At 44.0% G+C, this 21855-nt stretch overlaps 1 long non-coding RNA gene across 1 annotated transcript; it reads left to right on the plus strand.

Annotated features, from left to right (window-relative positions):
- The first annotated feature begins 1931 nt into the window (after nucleotides 1-1931).
- Nucleotides 1932-21441, plus strand: LOC120997984. Its single transcript, XR_005778271.1, has 3 exons — nucleotides 1932-2065; nucleotides 4074-4077; nucleotides 21430-21441. It is a non-coding gene; the product is annotated as an uncharacterized LOC120997984 (long non-coding RNA).
- The last annotated feature ends 414 nt before the right edge of the window (nucleotides 21442-21855 follow it).

The following is a 21855-nucleotide window of genomic DNA, read 5'->3' on the forward strand; positions in this document are numbered from 1 at the left end:
CAATATTAGGCAGGATATCCTAGACGGTAAGGACGTGAACTTAGCCTGTTTGCTCATTGCTACACACGAGGTACCTGATAACAAGACCATCGCCTGCGGCGAGGTATCAGTCATTCTTAAATCATGGGATGTCAGGTTAAACCGCAAACTCAGTATCACAGAGTTTGTTCTGGCGTTTAGCCTGTGCCGGGACGTAGTTTGTTCCGTGTCCCCCAGTCGCTGCGAGGAATTGGACTTGTATCTTTATAAAGTAGTGGATCTAGGTCATAAATATGGGGGAACGGCATTCTATGATTACCATAGATCTTTTTCCGCAAAGGCAGCAGCTTTACTTAAGCAATTCCAGCACACGGTCGACTGGTCAGTTACCGACACTGAGCTTTTCTGTCGCCATTTCACGGGGTTAAAAGCCCCCGCGTGTTCCACATGCGGTTCCCACTCATTTCACCAGAGGCGGACCCAACACCAACCCCAACACCATCGCACAACCTGTTAGTCATGCATTGAGGGTGCACCTGGATACAGCCAGGGTTCTCATGCAGTCATTATCCAAGAACACGACGAGGACGTACCAGACGGCTTGGTCCCATTTCACTAGGTTTCAGCAATCTTGTCCGCAACAGGGTTTGGATCACATCACATACCTACTTGCGTTCATAGCATTTTGCCACTCAGACCTTAAACTTTCTCATGGTACAATCAAGTTATATTTAGCCGGTATACAACACTATTGGCATATTTCCTATCCAGACAGGTCTTCTTTATTTTCAGCGCACCCTAATAAAGCGATCCTTAAAGGTATACATAATTCTTCAGCTGTTAGTAAGATTTCCAGGAGACCCTTCTCAGGTGAAATGTTCAAATCCATTTCTATGATCTTAAGTGCAAACCTCTTCAGTTTGAAGACAAGCGCCTTGATCAAAACAGCCCTGTATTTATGTTTTTACGGGTTCCTACGACCCAGGGAATTCACGTGCCCTATCTCTAGCAGTGCCTTTGTACAGAAACAACAAAGGTTAAATATTTCCCTACGGGTAACAAGTGGTGTCCAGTGGCAGTCTTTAACGAATGGTCGGTATTGATCAAACGTGCTCCACCCAACTCCCCTCTTTTAGCACACAACTCTGGCCCGCTCGGCATTCAAACATTCCTGAAATACATTCGCGTCTTGTTGCCTAAACTAGATGTTGATCCATTAAGCATTACCGGCCATTCATTCAGAATAGGAGCAGCCTGAGCCGCCTCTAAGAACAACGTAACGGTTCACATTATAAAGAAACTGGGTCGTTGGAAATCTCTGTGTTACACTCGTTACATTCCTAACCTTAAACGAGAGATGTCATTGGCTTTTCAGAATTTGCCGTCATAATGTGTTTCCAATACAGTTCATTGTCTTCACACTACCGTGTCTTGTATTTTTGGCCCCTTTAGGCTACCCCTTACAGCAGTTCCGCCACTACTCTACTGCTATGCTTCAGGTTACTGTCACTCTGATGGTCGATCCGAGCACAAATATACTATAGGCGGTACTTCTCTTGCAGAGCAGTAAAATGGATATCTGCTTGTTGACTGGTTTTGCCTTCTGAAGAAGCTGTGCGAAACGCGCGTCAGGGGTGCGCTCACCAAGGTCTCAAGGTTGGTTCCCCTTTACCTTATCTTATGTGTGTTTTCCATGCCGGTTGTGATCTTTTTATGTGCTGGGTGCATGTTGCATCTTACTAAGCCCGTTGTTGTGGATAAGTTATCCACACACTTTACCCATTTACACTCATAATGAGGCTGACATGTTAACATCTGTATAATCATTCAAGCCTACGTTTCCATCTGGTCTGGACATGAGATTATTTATCTCATTTTAGCCATTAGGCTTACTCAGACTAGCAGGTGATGTACGCTTAGGGGATAGATCCACTTTGTGGAACCTCGGTGAGGCGCTGATTCGAAGTGCTACCACATTACTGCTACTACTCATCATATTTATTATTGTCTACGTTTTTGTCCTTTATGTGACTAACTAATAAAATATATTGTGATTTACGTACATGTGTGTTGTTGTTTATCGGATGTACTGGTTTTGCCTGTGCTAAATCTGTGAACTCTACAAATCCTGAACCTACTGTATAATGTGAGACATATTCGATGTTTGCAGCTGGATGCATTTTGGGTATGGTTACTGGCCTGTGCTTTTAGGGAAACATTTAATATTTTAAAAAGAAGATTTAATTACTTATTTATTAAGCCCATAATAAAGTGGCGGAGAGAATGGAGTGGTCTCAGATGGTGCATTATTCTGTGAGAATTACAGTGAGGTTCTAAATGTCCTACACATAGGGAGTGTGTACAATGTCTATAGCATATACTGCTGTGGTTAAAGGGGTTGTTTCATCTGGCTGGTACTAAGGCGAGATGAGACACAGCTATGCTGTTTCTGAGTTAGGAAAACAGTATAGATTGCTGCGCTGCGCTGTTTCCGTAGCTCTCATGAACGACAATGGCAGGGAGGTAGTCAGAACTGTGTCTGAGTCTAAGACAACCCCTTCAATCTCCAATGATGAGTTCAAAAGAAAGCACAATGGAGCACGGCGAGTGTCTGCTCACAGTTTAGCTCCATTCGGTGGAGCTAAGCCATGAGCAGGTCCTCGACATTACAAAGTGAACAGCCTCAGCAAAAAACATAGTAGTTTCTACCACAGTATATTCAGCGGATTTTGACAGCATCAAATTTTGTCTTGTGAAAACTCTATTAAAAGGGTTGTCTCATCTTCATCAGACTTTAGTGGCGTATTGCTAGGATATGCCACCAATATCAGATAGGTGTGAGCCATACCTCTGGGACCTAGAGGTGGGCCCACACCTATCTGACATTGGTTGTATATTCTAACCATATGTCACCAGTTCCTCAGAATAGACAACCCCTTTGATGCTCCAAGGGATCACTGCATGTGACAATACTTCCATGAGCACTGGGCAAGACGCATATTCATAATGTATTGTGGCATACTGTACATACCGTATTGACAGGACATAGAATTTGTTAAAAGGGTTGCCTCATTACTAAAATTGGTCACCTATGCACAGGATAGCAGATAAGTGTCTGATTGGTAGGGGTCCAACTGCTAGGGCCCCTACCGATCATGAAAACAGGAGTCTGGCGTTTACCCATTTAAATGGAGTGGTAGTCATGCATGCACATTGCCGACCCATACAACTATATGGAACTGCCAGAGGTAGCTTGGCATTTGCACTTAGCTATCTCTGACAATCTGATAGAGTTTAATGGAACAGAATCATGCATGCATGACCGCTGCTCCGTTCAAAAAAGGGAAAACAGGGCCACTGTTCTCATCATTGGTGAGGGTTCCAATGGTTCGAGACACAATCAGACACTTATATTTATAGTGTGGATAAGGAAATATTGACAAGTGTATTGACAAGTATAAAGAGGTTTAACTCGATGGGGATGCTAGGGAGTCTCATTCCCATCAAGATGCAGTGGCGGCCATGCAGGGATCAGAAGCGACACGGTTGCCGGGGAGTGGGGTAAGTATAACCCATATGAGGGGCCTAGGCATTGGGGGAGTCATTATATGGGTTGGATTACCCCTTTAATGAAGTTTAAAGAACTGCAAAGTAAAGATGTTGAGTTTTTTTAGTTTTTTTTTACATTTGGACAACCTCTTTATATGTGCTCTATTCATGTTGATGTCATAGAAAAGGGTCTTCCTCTGTAGACCCCACCTCTGACTCAGAGTAGAGGATCACTTACTACGACCTTGTAACCTATAGACTCACCTATACATGTGGCTTTGTCTGGTACTGCAGCTCAGCCCCATTTAAGTGATCTGGTACTGCAGCTCAACCACGGTCCTGGGGCATGGACCACCACCTGTTATACTTTGATGATCTAAAATAATAAACTTTATATTATGGCAAAATTTGCAAGGTGCTTTTGAATCCAAGAAAGCATTTTACAGACAAAATTACAAAAATATTGAAACTATCAGAAACTTAATACAAAGTACAATTTACAGGCAATGAGACCAAAGCATAGAGATCCTGTTAAGAGCTTACAGCTATGTGATGATAGTAATTTTCTCACTGGTGCCTTAGCTGCTTGCAGTTTATAATCATTATGTTTTGGTGTAATGGAAATGCACTATGACTTGCACCTGGATGGGGTTTGCTAATACACAGCAGTCTATCTAAATTGCAAAGATCAAAGGTTGAGCACCTGGAGGAGAAAGAGCAGCAGTTTAGGTCTCTGATGAGGCAGGAGGTAGATTTCAGACTACCTTAGGCTACACGCACACGACAGTGAAAAATGGACGTGAGATGTACATTTTTTTTAACGGCCATCACATGTCTGTTTTAAGACCAATGGTAGTCTATGGGGTTATTCACACGGCAGTTTTTTTGACTGTCAGTGAAAAACAGACGTCCAAAAATAGAAAATGTTCTATCTTGTCCCCATACAATTTAATGGGTCCATTTTTAACGTCCGTTTCTCAGAAAGGCATCAGTGAAAAAACGTCCGTTAAAAATGTCCGTTTTTAACTGACTTTTTTTTACACTGTCATGTGCATGTAGCCTTAGACTCCCAATATATTGTAAAGTGATCCGTTTTTTCTACCAAGTACAAAATAAAGGGCATGGCTATAAGAGGTGGAGAGGTGCTAGGCCATGGTCTTTGCTGGTCCTAAAGACCTCACTGTAGAGAACACCAGTATTGTAAATGGTGCATGAACAATTGGGCCCTGTTACAGGGTCCAGGAACTTTAGCTTACAGCTCTGCTAATACCTACTAATATTTGTAAGCTCCATTTATTAGGTGTTATCATTTGTGGTTCTACATATGTTTTAGAGGCTTAAAGCTGGTCTAATATTCAGAGGTGTAGGAGACCAGTTAATATGGGGAAGGTATTTACTATAACCATTATGCTCTACATTTCGCAGAGAAGACCTGTTCCATGTCTCATCTTCTGGGCAGTTCAGGTAAAAGACCTAATCCATGATCACTAAGTACTCCTTTGTAAAAGCAGGCTTATCCATGGCTGTTGTGTTTTATGCATTAATGGATATAATAGGAATAATGACCTACCATACTTTAGTCAATATAGCCTTTGGTTGAACTTTGCTTCTCAGTAATGATCCGTTTTGTTTTGCAGTGAAATATTTCAGCTGTGTTGTTGCCAAATATACACAGCCCAGCTTTCCAGCGTGTAATTCGAAGCAAGCACAATGTCAAGTTTTTGCAAGATTAATACCAATTTAGTTATTATAAGATTTATTGTTTGTGTCTTTATGAAGTATATGATTTGAGACCTGCAAAAAAAAGGATTGCCTGGGATAAATAGGGGTAAACTAATTATTTTTGTTATGGTTCCTCAGGCTGCCGCGGCCTCCGTGTGGCAGCAGCGTCTGGTCGCTGGGGAACCAGATCAGATAGGCAGCCATGGGCCAAAGATCAGGCACGCCAGGGCTCCAGGGCGTCACTATAAAAGGCCGGCGCCTACATGTGCCCATGAATTTCTTGTCCTCTGACTCCCCCAGCTGTTCCCTTGCTGTAATTGAAGACTCCTCTGGCTTGGATTTCTGGATTGGTATTGTGACTACATTTTTGGATTCTGGCGATTTGGTATTGTATTAATTTCCTGTTTTTTGACTTTGTGGCATGTTGGTTTTCTCGTTTGCCTCTGTAGTTTCTTGTACGGTACTTCATTGTCCGACTGGCATTTGACCCTTTACCGTACAATTACTGTCTCATTGTTTGTTTTTTGCTCCCTGTTAGTGATGAGCGGCAGGGGTCATATTCGAATTTGGGATATTTCGCAAATATTTTGTCGAATATTCGTCATATATTCGCAAATTCATAGATTCGTTATATTCTACATCCTTTTTTTTTTTCGCGAAAATCGGCAAGGTAATGACCGCGTAATATGCAAATATTGCGTGCTCAATACAGGAGTGGGTCAAAAACAAATATATAGCGCTATAGAATATAGCGCTATATATTTGTTTTTCGAATATTCGTCATTTTTTCCATCTGAACACATGATTCCTCCCTGCTTCTTGCTTGTGGTCCAAGGAGTCATTGGCCCACAAGCAACTTAAGCAGTGAGGAATCATGACTTCAGATGGAAAAAATGAAGAATATTCTAAAAAACTAATATATAGCACTATATTCAATATAGTGCTATACCGTATATTCGTATTTTAGAATATTTGTAATTTTTTTCCATCTGAAGTGAATATTCTAAAATACGAATATACGGTATAGCACTATATTGAATATAGTGCTATATACAGTCCTGATCAAAAGTTTAAGACCACTTGAAAAATAGCAAAAAATCATATTTAGCATGGCTGGATCTTAACAAGGTTCCAGGTAGAGCTTCAACATGCAACACGAAGAAATGAGAGTGCGACAAAACATTTTTTGAGCATTCAATTTAAAACAGGCTGTTTTTCAGCTGATCAAAAGTTTAGGACCACATGCCTTTAAAAGGCCAAATCTGTGCAGAGATGTGGATTCATTGTCATTTTCTGTCAGGTAGTCACACGTTGTGATGGCAAAGGCAAAAAAACTCCCTTTTTGAACGTGGTCGGGTTGTTGAACTGCATAAGCAGGGTCTCTCACAGCGCGCCATCGCTGCTGAGGTGGGACGCAGTAAGACAGTCATTTGGAATTTCTTAAATTCTTAAATGATCCTGAGGGTTATGGAACAAAAAAGTCAAGTGGAAGACCCAAAAAAATTTCATTAGCACTGAGCCGGAGGATCCAATTGGCTGTCCGTCAAGACACTGGACGATCCTCGACCCAAATTACGGCCCTTACTGGTGCTGACTGCAGCCCCATAACCATCAGACGGCATCTGAGACTGAAGGGATTCAAAAACAAAAAACGTCTTCAAAGACTTAGTCTCCTTGAACGCCACAGAACTGCTCGTTTGGACTTTGCAAGAGAGCACCAAACATGGGACATTCAAAGGTGGAAGAAAGTTTCATTCTCTGATGAGAAAAAATGTAACCTTGATGGTCCTGATGGTTTCCAACGTTACTGGCATGACAAGCAGATCCCACCTGAGATGTTTTCTACGCGCCACAGTGGAGGGAGTGCCATAATGGTCTGGGGTGCTTTTTCCTTCAGTGGAACAATGGAGCTTCAGGAAGTGCAGGGGCGTCAAACGGCCGCTGGCTATGTCCAGATGTTGCAGAGAGCATTCCTCATGACTGAGGGCCCTCGTCTGTGTAGTAACGACTGGGTTTTTCAACAGGACAACGCTACAGTACCCAATGCCCGCAGGACAGGGGACTTCTTCCAGGAGAATAACATCACTCTTTTGGCCCATCCTGCGTGTTCCCATGATCTAAATCCAATTGAGAACCTTTGGGGATGGATGGCAAGGGAAGTTTACAAAAATGGACAACAGTTCCAGACAGTAGATGGCCTTCGTGCGGCCGTCTTCACCACTTGGAGAAATGTTCCCACTCACCTCATGGAAATGCTTGCATCAAGCATGCCGAAACGAATTTTTGAAGTGATAAACAATAACGGCGGAGCTACTCATTACTGAGTTCATGTTTGGAGGTTAGATTTCTGTTTTGGGGGGGGTTTAGTTTTTTTTTTGGAGGTGTGGTCCTAAACTTTTGATCACCTGAAAAACAGCTTGTTTCAGTTTATTCGTTGTTTTCATTAAATTGAATGCTCAAATATTTTTTTGTCTCACTCCCATGTCTTCTTGTTGCATGTTGAAGCTCTACTTGGAACCTTGTTAAGATCCAGCCATGCTAAATAAGATTTTTTGCCATTTTTCAAGTGGTCTTAAACTTTTGATCAGGACTGTATTTGTTTTTTTAGAATATTCTTCATTTTTTCCATCTGAAGTCATGATTCCTCACTGCTTAAATTGCTTGTGGGCTAATGACTCCTTGGACCACAAGCAAGAAGCAGGGAGGAATCATGTGTTCAGATGGAAAAAAAATGACAAATATTCGTCATTACGAATATATAGCACTATATTCTAAATATTTTTGAATTCTCAAGTGCCAATATTCGAGATTAAAATTCGCTATTCGAATATTTGCGCTCAACACTACTCCCTGTTTGTGTGTTCTCCTTGCACATATTTCATTATTGGGACTGTCACGTAGTTGTGGGATCACTTCCTTGGGAGACCAGGCAATTAGGTAGGGATGGCGGGTCTGGGAAATTTTAGGGCGGCACTATCCCTGTTTGTGTGTGACGGTAGTCGCCTTATCCTGACACCGTTCAGGAATGTTGGTTATACCCCAGTAGTAAATTAAAGTCTAACTTCTGCAAATGGCATTTATCATGTAGACAAAGACAATGCAAAGCACTCACGAATGGGATTGTCAATATTGTCTCTTTTGCTGGCTTGCTTAATTTTTTCATCACATTATACACTGCCCGTTTCCATGGTTACGACCACCCTGCAATGTAGCAGTGGTGGTTGTGCTTGTATGTGATGGAAAAATGAATAAAGCAAGCAAAGGAAGCAATATGGACAATCACAATACATTAGTAAGTGGCTTGTATTAACTTATCAATTACATTTGCTGAAGTGAGACAATTCCTTTAAGGAGGTGTCTGGTATAGATTTTTAAATCCATTTTTTTAAATTTGAGTCACAAGATAGGTCAGAACCATCATCTATTAGCCACAGTGGAGCATGGATACAAAAAAAAACTAATCACAAACTCTGGTGGACCCAAGACATCCATGTATTATTTGGACAACTTTTTGTTATAAAACTGAACTATGTAATGCTTCCTTTCCCCCGATGGGGCGCTGTAGGGAAAATCTGTTATGTTCCCTCAGAGATTAAAACAGATTTCCCTAACAAAAAGGACACAGTATCTATATATAAGTGCACTGAAGATTTACTAACACAATATATACTATAGTATGACATATTGAGAAGTCCTGTTTACAAAAATGCCAAAATCCTAATATTAAAAATAAGAAAGTTGTTTATTCAGTCTCATAACTGTCTGTTTTTTGCCCCCTAGGCAGATGTAGATTTTACTATGGACACAGGAGCCTATGCAGGGAGAGGGAGTTTCAAGAGGGAAGCTTGCATTATGTCTGTTTTTGAAATTCTGTATGTACAAGTAGCACATTTGAAATCGGCACAGCAGAGTATTGTTTGGTTTCTGTATCAGGCTGTGGGTTTATGTATGTTAAGCTAATGCTGGCAAAACAAGTGATGAATTATTCTATAGAGTTGTCAATGTACACAGGCAGACAGACATCCCTTCCCACATACCTGGAATTCTTCCAAGATACTTTCTATTGTTGTGATGTATAAAATATGGTATACTCATGTATCTCTGCTATTGTGCAAGGACATATACGTATGTGGGCTATATTGGAAATAATAGTATCTCAGTTGCTTCTGTAATTCATTTCTGGACTGCAAGTATTTAAGTGCAGGAGAGATATGAAAGAAATTTGTAATAAATGTTTAATAGTGGAATGTGCAACCCCTTTAAAGTCAGCAGAAAAACAATCATGATGTTAAGCCAGAGAAATGACTGTACAGCATATGATGTCGTCAAAACTGCTCCTTCACCAACAACTGGGGGCCCCCCTCTGGTGAGGTAAGCCAGTTTGAGAAGCTCTGCTTTAGACTGTAATCTGGACCGTCTTGTACTGTATCTAATATGCCTACTTTGCTTATCTGTTTGTAAACTGTATCTTTTAATGTATACTTTAATACCCTTTATATTACATCAAACACTGCCATAGAAGAAGATGGTCTCATATAAAACAGTAATAATGATAAAAAATTATCAAATTTTTCTCAGCCAGAACTAGGTGGCTACTAAATACTTAAAACGGGTTTCCAAGATTTTTTCACTGATCACTTTTCCTCTGGAATGTTAGACGCCCATCAATCAGATCCTGATGACCTATCCTGGGGGTATAAAAATCTTGAAAACCCCTTCAAAGATAGTGAACATCATCCCTTGTCTTCAGTAGTGGTCTGAGAGGTATTTTACCTTGGGACATAAGTCCTGGCAGCTTATAGCCAGATTGAAGGTTTAGAAATAACCCTTGTCGTAGAACTCTTTGTGTAAATTTCCTTCAACAAACAGCTTTTTCTTTCCACTTGGGAATGCTGTTGCATGCTAAATTACTATATAGCAAACATTATGCCAACTCATACTTTTCAAGTAGCAAACCAGTTACATAAACTCTTTAAACACACTGTAATGGAAAAGTACAAAGTAATCAAGAACATATAATGTCATCAGCAGAAAAAGAATCCACACACCATCAGGCTGATACAACAAGTTAATGACTTCAAGGCAAAGGCAGCCAAAGCCAACTGCAGCTCTGTCCAACAAAAAGTATGAATTTGAGATCAATGGTCAACATAATGTTCTAAGGAAATAATGATAAAACTTCTTAAGAAAGGGAGCACTCATTATACAGATTTTTAGGAAACAGCATTTTTATCCCACATCATCTATTTAGTTTGTTGCCTATGACGCATATTGTTTTTTTTTTGTTTTTTTTTGCAGCTTTAAATAATTACATGTTTAAAAAAATCTATATCAGAATGAATACAATGCAAATGTTGTGAGTAAACATCTGTGAAAGAAAATTTACGACCCCTTTTGAGTACATTTTTGACATATTCTAGTTCTGGACATTAGCTAAAACTTGTCTTAGTCAAGACAAACCTTTTTTCAGTTGAAGCCACCTTGGTATTTAGCTGATTCTTTCAGATAAGGTGTAATGGGCAGTCTTTGTGGACCCACTGTGCTAACTAACCACTTTGACTTGGTTACACTAAACCTGAGGGCGTTGTCCTGGTGGTTCCCTTGTATTCGCCCTTTAACTCCTGTACAGGGATCTAGACTTCACCACAGGGAATCAACCAGGCCGCTACCACCTGGAGTAGTCCTGGTGTAGTTGACAGGTGACTCACGGGAGTCAGGGACACCGGCACAAAGCACCAAGGACTGAGGCAAAAGGCACAGTCTGAACACAGTCCAAGGTCAGGGCAGGCAGAGTATGTGCATATTCCACATAGCAATTCCAAGATTGGGCCAGGCTGAGTATGTGTTTAGTTCAAGTAGCAGTTCCAGGGTTGGAGCAAGGGGCAAGGAGCAGAATTGGTAAACAGGCAGAGAACGGTACACAGGTAGTGAGGCAAGATGACACCTTCACTGGTTACTAGAAACCAGAAAACTTCAAAACTCAGGCAAGGAGGTGGATCTATAACCCTGTTAAATAGGGAGGCTGATCAGCACCTTTATCGGCAGCTGGACAGGGAGCAAAAGGAAATTATTAACTCTTTCAGGGAGACCATGAGTAAGATCTGTGATTCATAACTTCGGTGGATCCACTGCCAGCATAGGGCTTTATTAAAACTGGCGTCTGAAATGCCGGTGTTAATAAATGTGCCCCTTAGTTCTCTGCTAATTCTGAGCTTAGGAGTCCAGTGAACGCTCCTAGCACTCCTTAGCTCAGAATGGGCGAATATTTAAACATATAAATTACAAGTCATACTGCTTTTTTCCCCACAAATGATTTAAGAGTTAGGAGTTAGAGCACCATAAAACTGGTGACAGATTTCCTTTGATCAGTTTTCAGTGACTCGTGGACATGTTCTTCCTGTGTTCTCCACAGACAGCACATGTATTGATTGATTTTAATGTGTTTACTCACACATTCTTGTTTTATGGTTTAGTGGAAAAACAACTGAGATATACTATACTTTGGTCCGTGTTCCGGAACGAGCATGCCCATTGAAGTCTATGGGTAGCTAAAAACCACTGACATAAAAAGGATGGCATCTGTGTTCTGTCAGTGGTTTTCACAGGCCATTGACACTCTTGAAATCTCCTTTTCAGACTAGCAGTGCGTGTGATGTACGGATGTAACATGGGGGGCACAAAATAGACACATGAACCAGCAACAGACATTGTCACGGATGAAACACTGACACCTCTTCAAGGATGTCATCACGGACATCACATCCAAAGAAAGTGAATGGGGTCATGTTTTGACCCACAAGCTACTGTGACCTCATCCCAACAGTCACTAGAAATCCTACAAGTTTGAGTTTCTAGCGACTGTCAGGCTGCAGTCATGGCGTCTTGCGGGTTGTAACATGACCCCATTCACTTTCACTAGTTGAAATGCAGGCAGTGTCACACTATGATCTCTGGCCGTGTAAGGTTTTGCCCAAAGTCGCTGTGTTTCTCCTTCCTTACAGTGAAGCTCTTTTTTGAGCTCCCGCAATACCTTACAATCAGTGCGATTTGGAATTTAGCTTATTTAAAATCTGAACAAGGAATCCAACATTGCATATCAGTATTTTTTTTTTAAACTCGCTTTATTGAAAAGTAACAAGCAAGAAATGCAATAAAACAGTCACATTCAAGTACAATCAATTACACATCACAATGCCTAGGTGTAATACAGCAATAAAGGTTGTCCTATTTAAGTCATTGATGGTCAAGACGTATCAGTAGTGCACTTAGCAGTAAGCATCCATACCAAAAACGATGACACATGGTTAATTCTCTACAGTGAACATTAATCCGGATAGCCGCAGCAGGTAACAGAACGTGATGAGACAATTAGGTTATAGAGTGCAGATGATCTGCCGTGGCAGTCAGAGGAGAGTCGCACCAGGGTCCCCATATCTTTTGGTGCTTCTGTGAGCATCCTCTACGGGAATACATAATCTTCTCAAAGGGAATTATTTTATTAACAAGGGTCTTCCATTGAGTGATCGTGGGTGGCCTGTCCGCCATCCACCTAAGAGCAATAGCTTTCCTGGCTAAAAACAGGGCCTCCCTAATGAAGGTGAGTGTGTAGCGTGGTCTCGAATCCTCGTCTAAAATTCCCAAGACGCAAATCTTCGGGCAAACCGCCAAAGTATCTGGGATCAGGGAAGAAATGAGCTCCACTACCCCCCTCCAGAATGATTGAATGTAACTACAGTCCCACATCAGGTGCCAAAAATCCGCGCCCAACTGAGCACATCTATGGCATCCGGTGTGTGATCTTCTACCCATTTTATATAGCCTAGTAGGGGTGAGGTAACACCTATGCAGAATAAATAACTGAATCAATCTGTTAGTAAGGGACGGGGATACAGTTATCGGAGCTTCAAGGGCCTCACTCCACTCACCATCTGTCAATGTGGGTATATTCCCTCTCCATTTACATTCTGCACTTAGTGGAGAAGCTGAAATTTTAAGGTTGAGCAAATGTGTATATAAGGCGGATATCAGTCCCCTCGGTCCTTGTGTTCTGAAGACCCCAATGAGCGGATATTGAGATACTTGTCTTTTAAGATCTCTAATCTGGGCCTGAAGGGCGTGTCTCAACTGCAAATACCTAAAGAAGTGTGGCCTTAAGACACCCGCCTTGGTCTGTAACTGAGTAAAAGAGAACAGAATGCCATTCTCATAAAGATCTTTCAAATAGCAAACACCGTACCCTCTCCATATCCTCTCTCCTTCACAGTGTAACAAATGTGGAAATAATGGGTTGTTCCATAGTTGTATATCATCTGGTAAGTCACTGTATTGCTGCATCTTTGCAGCCCTCCACACCTGATGCGCCAGCTTGTGAATCAATACGAGTGGACCTGTTAGAGATGACGGGCCCTCCAAAACCGGCCACAGGGTGGAGAGATGCAAATATTCCTGCAAGTAATATTCTGAGTTAGGAAGCACATCCTGGGTCACCCATGGCACCAAATAGCGCAACTGGCCGGCAAGGAAATACAAGAATAGATCCGGCAGGGCTGCCCCGCCCTCGTCCCAGCTCCTCTGTAAGGATTTCACGGCCAATTTACGTCTGTTCTTACCCCATATAAATGTTGCCATGAGAGAGTGAAGTTTATCGAAGAATTTGCGTGGTATGGGTACACACGCATGTTCCAATAGGTACAAAGCTTTGGGCTGAAGTATCATTTTGATTAGGTTTACGCGTCCCATGATAGACAACGGTAGGGTATTCCAAGACTTAAATTTATCTATGAAATATGACACCAAGGGGCTCGTGTTTAGGTCATGTGAGGTGGCAGGGTCTTTAGTGATGTTGACTCCTAAGTATTTGAATTTGTCAACTACCATTAGATTCTGATATACCGATGGCCACTCTGCGGCCCATAGCGGCATTATGGCCGATTTTGCCCAATTTATGCATAGACCAGAGAAGACCCCAAACTGCTCAATCAATGTGATTGCTCGGGGCAAGGTAACCTCCACTGAGTCCATGTACAAAATAAGGTCATCAGCATATAGGCCCAGTCTGTCCTCCCTATCTCCCATAGCTATGCCTTTAAAAACATTATCCTGCCTGATTCGTAATGCTAAATGCTCGATAGCTACCGCAAACAAAAGAGGCGACAAGGGACATCCCTGCCTGGTCCCCCTGTATAGTGCAAACGTTGACGATAGAGAGCCATTGATCAGAATATTCGCAGATGGGGATTTATAAATGATATTGACCCACCTAATGAAACTAGGACCAAAACCAAAACATCCAAGGACGTGTTTCAGATAAGGCCACTCTACAGAGTCGAACGCCTTGGCTGTGTCAAGCGCAGCCAACGCCCACAGTCTCCTGTTCGCGCAACCCAGCTGAGCAATAACCTGCGCCCTACGTATGTTGCTGGAGGTAGATCTACCAGGGATAAACCCGGATTGATTCTCATGTATAATGGACGATATTACTCTGTTCAATCTGTTTGCCAGAATTTTTGTGAGGATTTTGTAGTCTAGATTTAATAACGATATAGGGCGGTACGACCCACACTCTGTAGGATCTTTGTCAGGTTTTAACAAGACTACAATAGAGGCCTCGTACGACGATTCTGGAAGACCGTCAGCATCCAGGGAGGCGTTATACATGCGCAGAAGCTGTGGTGCCAGAATATCCCTATATTTAGAATACACCTCCAATGGAATCCCGTCTGGCCCGGGGGCTTTGCCTAAATTAAGTCCCGCTATCGCCTCCTCTACCTCTTCCAGGGTGAATTCCCCATCCAGCATTTCCCTATCCAGAGCAGACAGTTGCGGGTGGGAAACCTCCTGAAGGTAGTCCTCTAGTATCTGTGTGGTATACTGAGCACGAGAGCCAGTATATCGATCCAAGATACCCTCAGGCTCAGACACCACCTCCCCTTCCCTGTCACTAATGCGTAATATCGGCGGAGACATGTTATTCCTCCTCACTACCTGCGCCAGCACCTTCCCCACCCTGCTGCCCTGTTCAAAGGTTTGTTGCTGCATGAAAAGCATCCTACGGTCACTTTTTTCTTGCAAGTGGTTCATGTACTGTCTACCCTTCATCATCCAATCCTTCCTATTCTCTTCAGTGGGGTCTAAGACATATGCAGATTCTGCATTCCTGCACTGCGTGCCCAAGTCCTCCTCCCTACGGCGAGTGATTTTCTTAATGTAAGAGATGGATGACTTAAGGCACCCACGCAGGAAGGCTTTCAGAGTCTCCCATAACAGGGCCGGATGAGCGTCAGCTGAGTTAACAGCGAGGAATGAATGGAGTTGGTCAGGTATCCTATCATTCAGGGACATTAAAGATAACCAGAACGGGTGTATGCGTTGTTTGGGCACACGGACAGCACAGTAGGGATCAGTGATTGAGGCCATTATAGGTGCATGGTCAGATGGACCCTGGGATCCGTAATGTATCTCTCGAGTAGCCATAAAGGTGCCAGGGGTGCCCAGGAGATAGTCAATCCTAGATAAGGCTCCTCTAGAAGGAGTGAAGCAAGAGAATTCAATTCTGTCTGGGTATCTCTCCCTCCAAATGTCCAACCACCCAAGCTCATCTAACAGGCGAGCCAAGGCAGTTTTACCCGGAGTCCGTCTGCAGGAGTCACTGGACGGGTTGCAAAACCTATCCTTCACAGCGTCTAAGGTCAAGTTGAGGTCCCCCATGCCAAGCACCCCGGCCGACGGGAACTGTGCTGCAAATCCTGCCGCAGCCTGTAGCAGGGAAAGATTGGCAGGGGGGGGATTGTACATATTTAGAATCACATAAGGCATACCATTAATGTGGGCGTATACAAAAACAAACTTCCCCTCAGGGTCAACAGACGTGTGATGAGGTTCCCATCTGACCGCCCTGTGGATCAATAATGACACCCCTTTAGAATACGAGTTGCCATATGCACTTTCCACCCACTGAACCCATGGTTTCCTAACTCTCCCTCCTGTGTCTGTGGTGAGGTGCGTCTCCTGCAGACCCAAGATATGCGGCGCGAAGCTGCGGATATGTGAAAACACAGCCATTCGTTTCCTAGGTCCGCCTAAACCTCTGACGTTCCAGGACATCACTCTTAAACCCGCCATGATAAACACCAGGTAAAGACACAAGGATAATCACCCCTCTCCTGGGGTTCACCAAGGCAGGAATAACGTGCACTGTGTAGGACTCTCACATCTTGCTTGTTAGACATTGCATCAATAGCGAAAAATATTGCAAATACACTAAACCACCCCAGCAGGGGGTAAACATAATCACATCTATGTGAACAAGTGGCCATGTGTTTGGGGGACCTGCACGGTGAATATAGGTGAGAACCCAATGCAGGTGGAGTAGCTGGCTCCCCCATTTGAAGTTATATCTGCTGATTATATGAAAACTTGGCATGAGGAACTGCCCGCAATTAGCCCTCAATGACCCTGAGGCCAGTTAACCACATGAATTAATACTTTACCCAGCTCTGACTTGGAGCATTGTTGGAAAACAGAAGCATAGGGGAACAATAAAGTAAAAGTCATGTATAGGTATAAGGGCAAGCAGGGTACAGTCCACGCAGCAACTTTTTCATCTCTCAGGCATGTCCATGAAGAGCTTCAGATGCAAGCCAAATCATCTGGGAGGGGAACGTCGGCGTCTCACAGCCAACCAGTCCTCCGCTTCGGCAGGATTGGAGAAGAAAAGTGACTTGTCGCCATCTACAACTCTCAGGCGAGCAGGATATGCCATGGAATATTTGAGGTTCAGCTCCCAGAGGCGTCGCTTGATAGAGACAAAGGTAGCACGTTTCTTTTGAAGGTCAGCAGAAAAATCCGGATACAGTGAAATGTTCGCAGAGCCTAATGATATCTTCTGTGCGACCCTGGCCTGTGCCAGAATGAGATCTCTGTCCCGCCAGTTTAACATGCGAGCTAGTAGAGGTCTTGGGGGGGCACCAGGAGGCAGCGGCCTGGCAGGTACCCGATGCGCCCTTTCCACCGTGTACGCAGCTGAGAAAGCAGCATTGGGAAATATCTCTTTGAACCATCCCTCCAGGAAGACCGCTGGATCTGGGCCCTCGGCCCGCTCAGGCATGCCAATGATGCGCACATTATTGCGCCGCGCACGGTTCTCGAGGTCGTCACATTTCTGGCGAAATAGCTCCACAGACGCCTCCACTGCAGTGATCCTTGCCGGTAAGGGATTGGTTAGATCCTCCAGGTCTGATACTCTGGTCTCGGTCACTCGGACCCGCTCGCGCAGCTGCTGCACGTCTTGGCGTAATAGGCCCAGGTCCACCCTTACCTCATCTATCTTCCCGGTCAGGGAGACCTGGCACCCAGTAATGGCTGCCATGAGTTGCTGGTGAGAGGCTTGCAAGGTGAATTCAGGTTCAGCCTCCGCCTCGGTGAGTGGCTGTTGTGACGACTGGTTCCTGGTGCTGGCCGCACGTGTCGGAGACGGAGCCGCGGCGCCATGTTGGGAGTCCTGCCTGGCAAACTCCTTTAGTCGCTCCGCCGCCAACTGTGCCTTGCTGGGGCTCATGTCAGAGGTAGAGCGCTGGCTGCTGGTTTAGGTAAGCTCGATGGGGCAAATTTCAGCAGATGTGGGGATCAGGATGGCTCAGGATAGTTGGCGGGAGCCGGAGCTTCACTCAGATGCGGCCGTCCATTACGGCAGTTGGCCACGCCCCCGCATATCAGTATTTATTAGTCAGAGCAACTGGACTTGTATTTTCTCCTGAAGGTGTTTCGCTCATCATCTGACTAGCTTTCTCAATTCCTAATACTGAGATACCATGATCTGGATAAAAGAACCTTCACAGACCCAACATTGTATAATTAAAAAGCAGTAGATAAGTAAAGTGTGTACAATGATATTGAACATTTTAAATAATTGTAAAATGTGTTCAGAATAGCTTATCTAAACAGAGCATCCCTGTTTTAAAAGAAAGATGCTTCTTCATAAGAAGAAAATACCGGTAACAGCTGTTTAAAGATGAAAAGTAAAGCTAACTTGGTCACAAAGAGAAAAAAATAAAAAATCACCATAAGGCCTCATGCACACGACCGTTGTGTGCACCCGTGGCCGTTGTGCCGTTTTCCGTTTTTTTTCGCGGACCCATTGACTTTCAATGGGTCCGTGGAAAAATCGGAAAATGCACCGTTTTGCAGCCGCATCCGTGATCCGTGTTTCCTGGCCGTGAAAAAAATATGACCTGTCCTATTTTTTTCACGGCCAACGGTTCACGGACCCATTCAAGTCAATGGGTCCGTGAAAGAACACGGATGCACACAAGATTGGCATCCGTGTCCGTGATCCGTGGCCGTAGTTTAGTTTTTATACAGACGGATCCGAAGATCCGTCTGCATAAAAGCTTTTTCAAAGCTGAGTTTTCACTTCGTGAAAACTCAGAACCGACAGTATATTCTAACACAGAAGCGTTCCCATGGTGATGGGGACGCTTCTAGTTAGAATACACTACAAACTGTGTACAAGACTGCCCCCTGCTGCCTGGCAGCACCCGATCTCTTACAGGGGGCCGTGATCAGCACAATTAACCCCTTCAGGTGCGGCACCTGAAAGGGTTAATTGTACTATCATATCCCCCTGTAAGAGATCAGGGCTGCCAGGCAGCAGGGGGCAGACCCTCCCCCCCCCCTCCCCAGTTTGAATATCATTGGTGGCCAGTGCGGCCCCCCCCCCTCCCTCTATTGTAATAATTCGTTGGTGGCACAGTGTGCGCCCCCCCCCCTTCCTCCCACTATTGTAATAAATCGTTGGTGGCACAGTGTGCGCCCCCCATTGCCCCCCCCCCCCTCTATAGCATTAACAACGTTGGTGGCCAGTGTGCAGCCTCCCATCTCCCCCCCCCTCCCCCCCATCATCATTGGTGGCAGCGGAGTTCCGATCGGAGTCCGAGTTTATTCGCTGGGGCTCCGATCGGTAACCATGGCAACCAGGACGCTACTACAGTCCTCGTTGCCATGGTTACTTAGCAATAGTACAATAGTAGAAGATTAATACTTACCTGCTGCTGCGATGTTCGTGTCCGGCCGGGAGCTCCACCTACTGGTAAGTGACAGTGACAGGTCTGTGCGGCGCATTGCTAAATGAACCGTCACTTACCAGTAGGAGGAGCTCCCGGCCGGACACGAACATCACAGCTCCCAGGTAAGTATGAATCTTGTACTATTGCTAGTAACCCGCTGCCACCAATGATCGGGGGGGGGGGGGCGCAAGATGGGAGGCCGCACACTGGCCACCAATGTTGAAAATGCTATAGAGGGAGGGGGGCCAATGATTGCCACCAACGATTTATTACAATAGAGGGAGGAAGGGGGGGGGGCGCACACTGTGCCACCAACGAATTATTACAATAGAGGGAGGAAGGGGGGGGCGCACACTGTGCCACCAACGATTTATTACAATGGAGGAAGGGGGGGGGGGGGCCGCACTGGCCACCAATGATATTCAAACTGGGGAGGGGGGGGGGGGGGGTCTGCCCCCTGCTGCCTGGCAGCCCTGATCTCTTACAGGGGGATATGATAGTACAATTAACCCCTTCAGGTGCGGCACCTGAGGGGTTAATTGTGCTGATCACGGCCCCCTGTAAGAGATCGGATGCTGCTAGGCAGCAGGGGGCAGTCATGTACACAGTTTGTAGTATATTCTAACTAGAAGCGTCCCCATCACCATGGGAACGCCTCTGTGTTAGAATATACTGTCGGAAATGAGGTTTCACGATCTAACTCATATCCGACAGTATATTCTAACATAGAGGCGTTCCCATGGTGATGGGGACGCTTCAAGTTAAAATATACCATCGGATTGGAGAAAACTCCGATCTGATGGTATAAAAGGGACTCCGGACTTTACATTGAAAGTCAATGGGGACGGATCCGTTTGAAATGGCACCATATTGTGTCAACGTCAAACGGATCCGTCCCCATTGACTTGCATTGTAATTCAGGACGGATCCGTTTGGCTCCGCACGGCCAGGCGGACACCAAAATGACTTTTTTTTCATGTCCGTGGATCCGCCAAAAATCAAGGAAGACCCACGGACGAAAAAACGGTCACGGATCACGGACCTACGGACCCTGTTTTTGCGGACCGTGAAAAAAAACGTTCGTGTGCATGAGGCCTAATGCAGCAGTTTAAAACTATAAACTTATATTGTCGCATTTAAAAAATCTCAAAAGTACAGAAGTATGTGTGAGTGTAAGGGTGTGAAAATACCCTGGTTAGGAAGTGGTTAGACTTCAAGGGGTTAAACGTGATGTGCTGTAACAGCGATATTTTTTCTAACTGTAATGTTGTCTTACTCACACACTTTCCTAGAAATGATGTATGTGCTAGAAATACATCTGTAACGTGATTGCAAACTTATTCCTTCCATTGTTCTCTTCCTGTCTATCGTATCCGGCATCTTTTGATACGAACATGCCAGTCAGGTTAATCAGAATTGAGGGAAAGGAGAGTGGGTGTATTGCACTGCTAATCTATTTTTTTTTTTTTAACCTTTTAAGTTTGACATTACACGCACTGTATATTGACGTAAAATCAATAAAAGTCTTACTTTTTAATGGCATACAAAGCAGCACAGATAACTAATCTCTGTAATCATTGATGTTATTGAAGCTCAGGAATAGACAGAACATATGGTATTAATGTACATTCCTCCCACCACCTGCTTCTTAATAGAGTAGCGATACATTTATTTAATTTTATACAGAACTATATGTGAAGCTGGAGGACTATATATAATAACTGTTCACCGCTTTTCGGAGGGTGCTGGCCTAAACTTTCAAGGTCTATCTAGCATAGCATTCAGGGAAATAGGAAACTATAGACCCCTTCTTTATCTAGAACAGATTATCTGGACACATTTCACTTCCATCATATACTGTAATATACTGCCGATTTTCTTTGAGACGGTCATCCATTTAAAAACCATGTGGCCTCTGGACCAGGTTAAGTAATTGCAACAACCCTGATTACAAATGTTTGGCCTCACAAATCCTATCCTTGTATTCGATAGACATGCAAAGCATATGAATCTGTCTCGACATCAACCTTGACAACTACCTTAAAGGGGTTTGTATTGATGACCTATCTGATCTGCTCCGACACCAGACACCCCCGCCAAGCAGTTGTTTGAAGAGGAGGTGGTGCTCCATGCGAGCATTGCTTTCTCTTCATTACACTGCCCATCGTCTAGAAAGGGCAGTGTAATTACTAATACTCGCTCATTCCCTTGAATGGAGCGAGTACTCGTAATTACACTACACCACCGCTCCAGAGGAGATGATGTGTAGTGTAATGAAGAGGTAGCAGCGCTTGCATGGAGCACCTCCTCCTCTTCAAACGCTGACAAGTGGGTGTGTTGTGACCCCCCCAATCAGATATTGATGACCTATCCTATCAATATAAACAGGCTGCACAAACCCTTTTTAGGCCCCATGACATTGGCCCTATTTGAATAGGCCAACAATTTAGGCAGTTATCGGGAACTAGCAATCCTAAGAAGGCAAATTTCGAATTATCCCTGTTGTAAATTTGCCAGCAATCACCCGATAAATGAGCATATG

The sequence above is a fragment of the Bufo bufo genome, chromosome 4 (genome assembly GCF_905171765.1).
Source record: "Bufo bufo chromosome 4, aBufBuf1.1, whole genome shotgun sequence".
Lineage (NCBI taxonomy): Eukaryota > Metazoa > Chordata > Amphibia > Anura > Bufonidae > Bufo > Bufo bufo.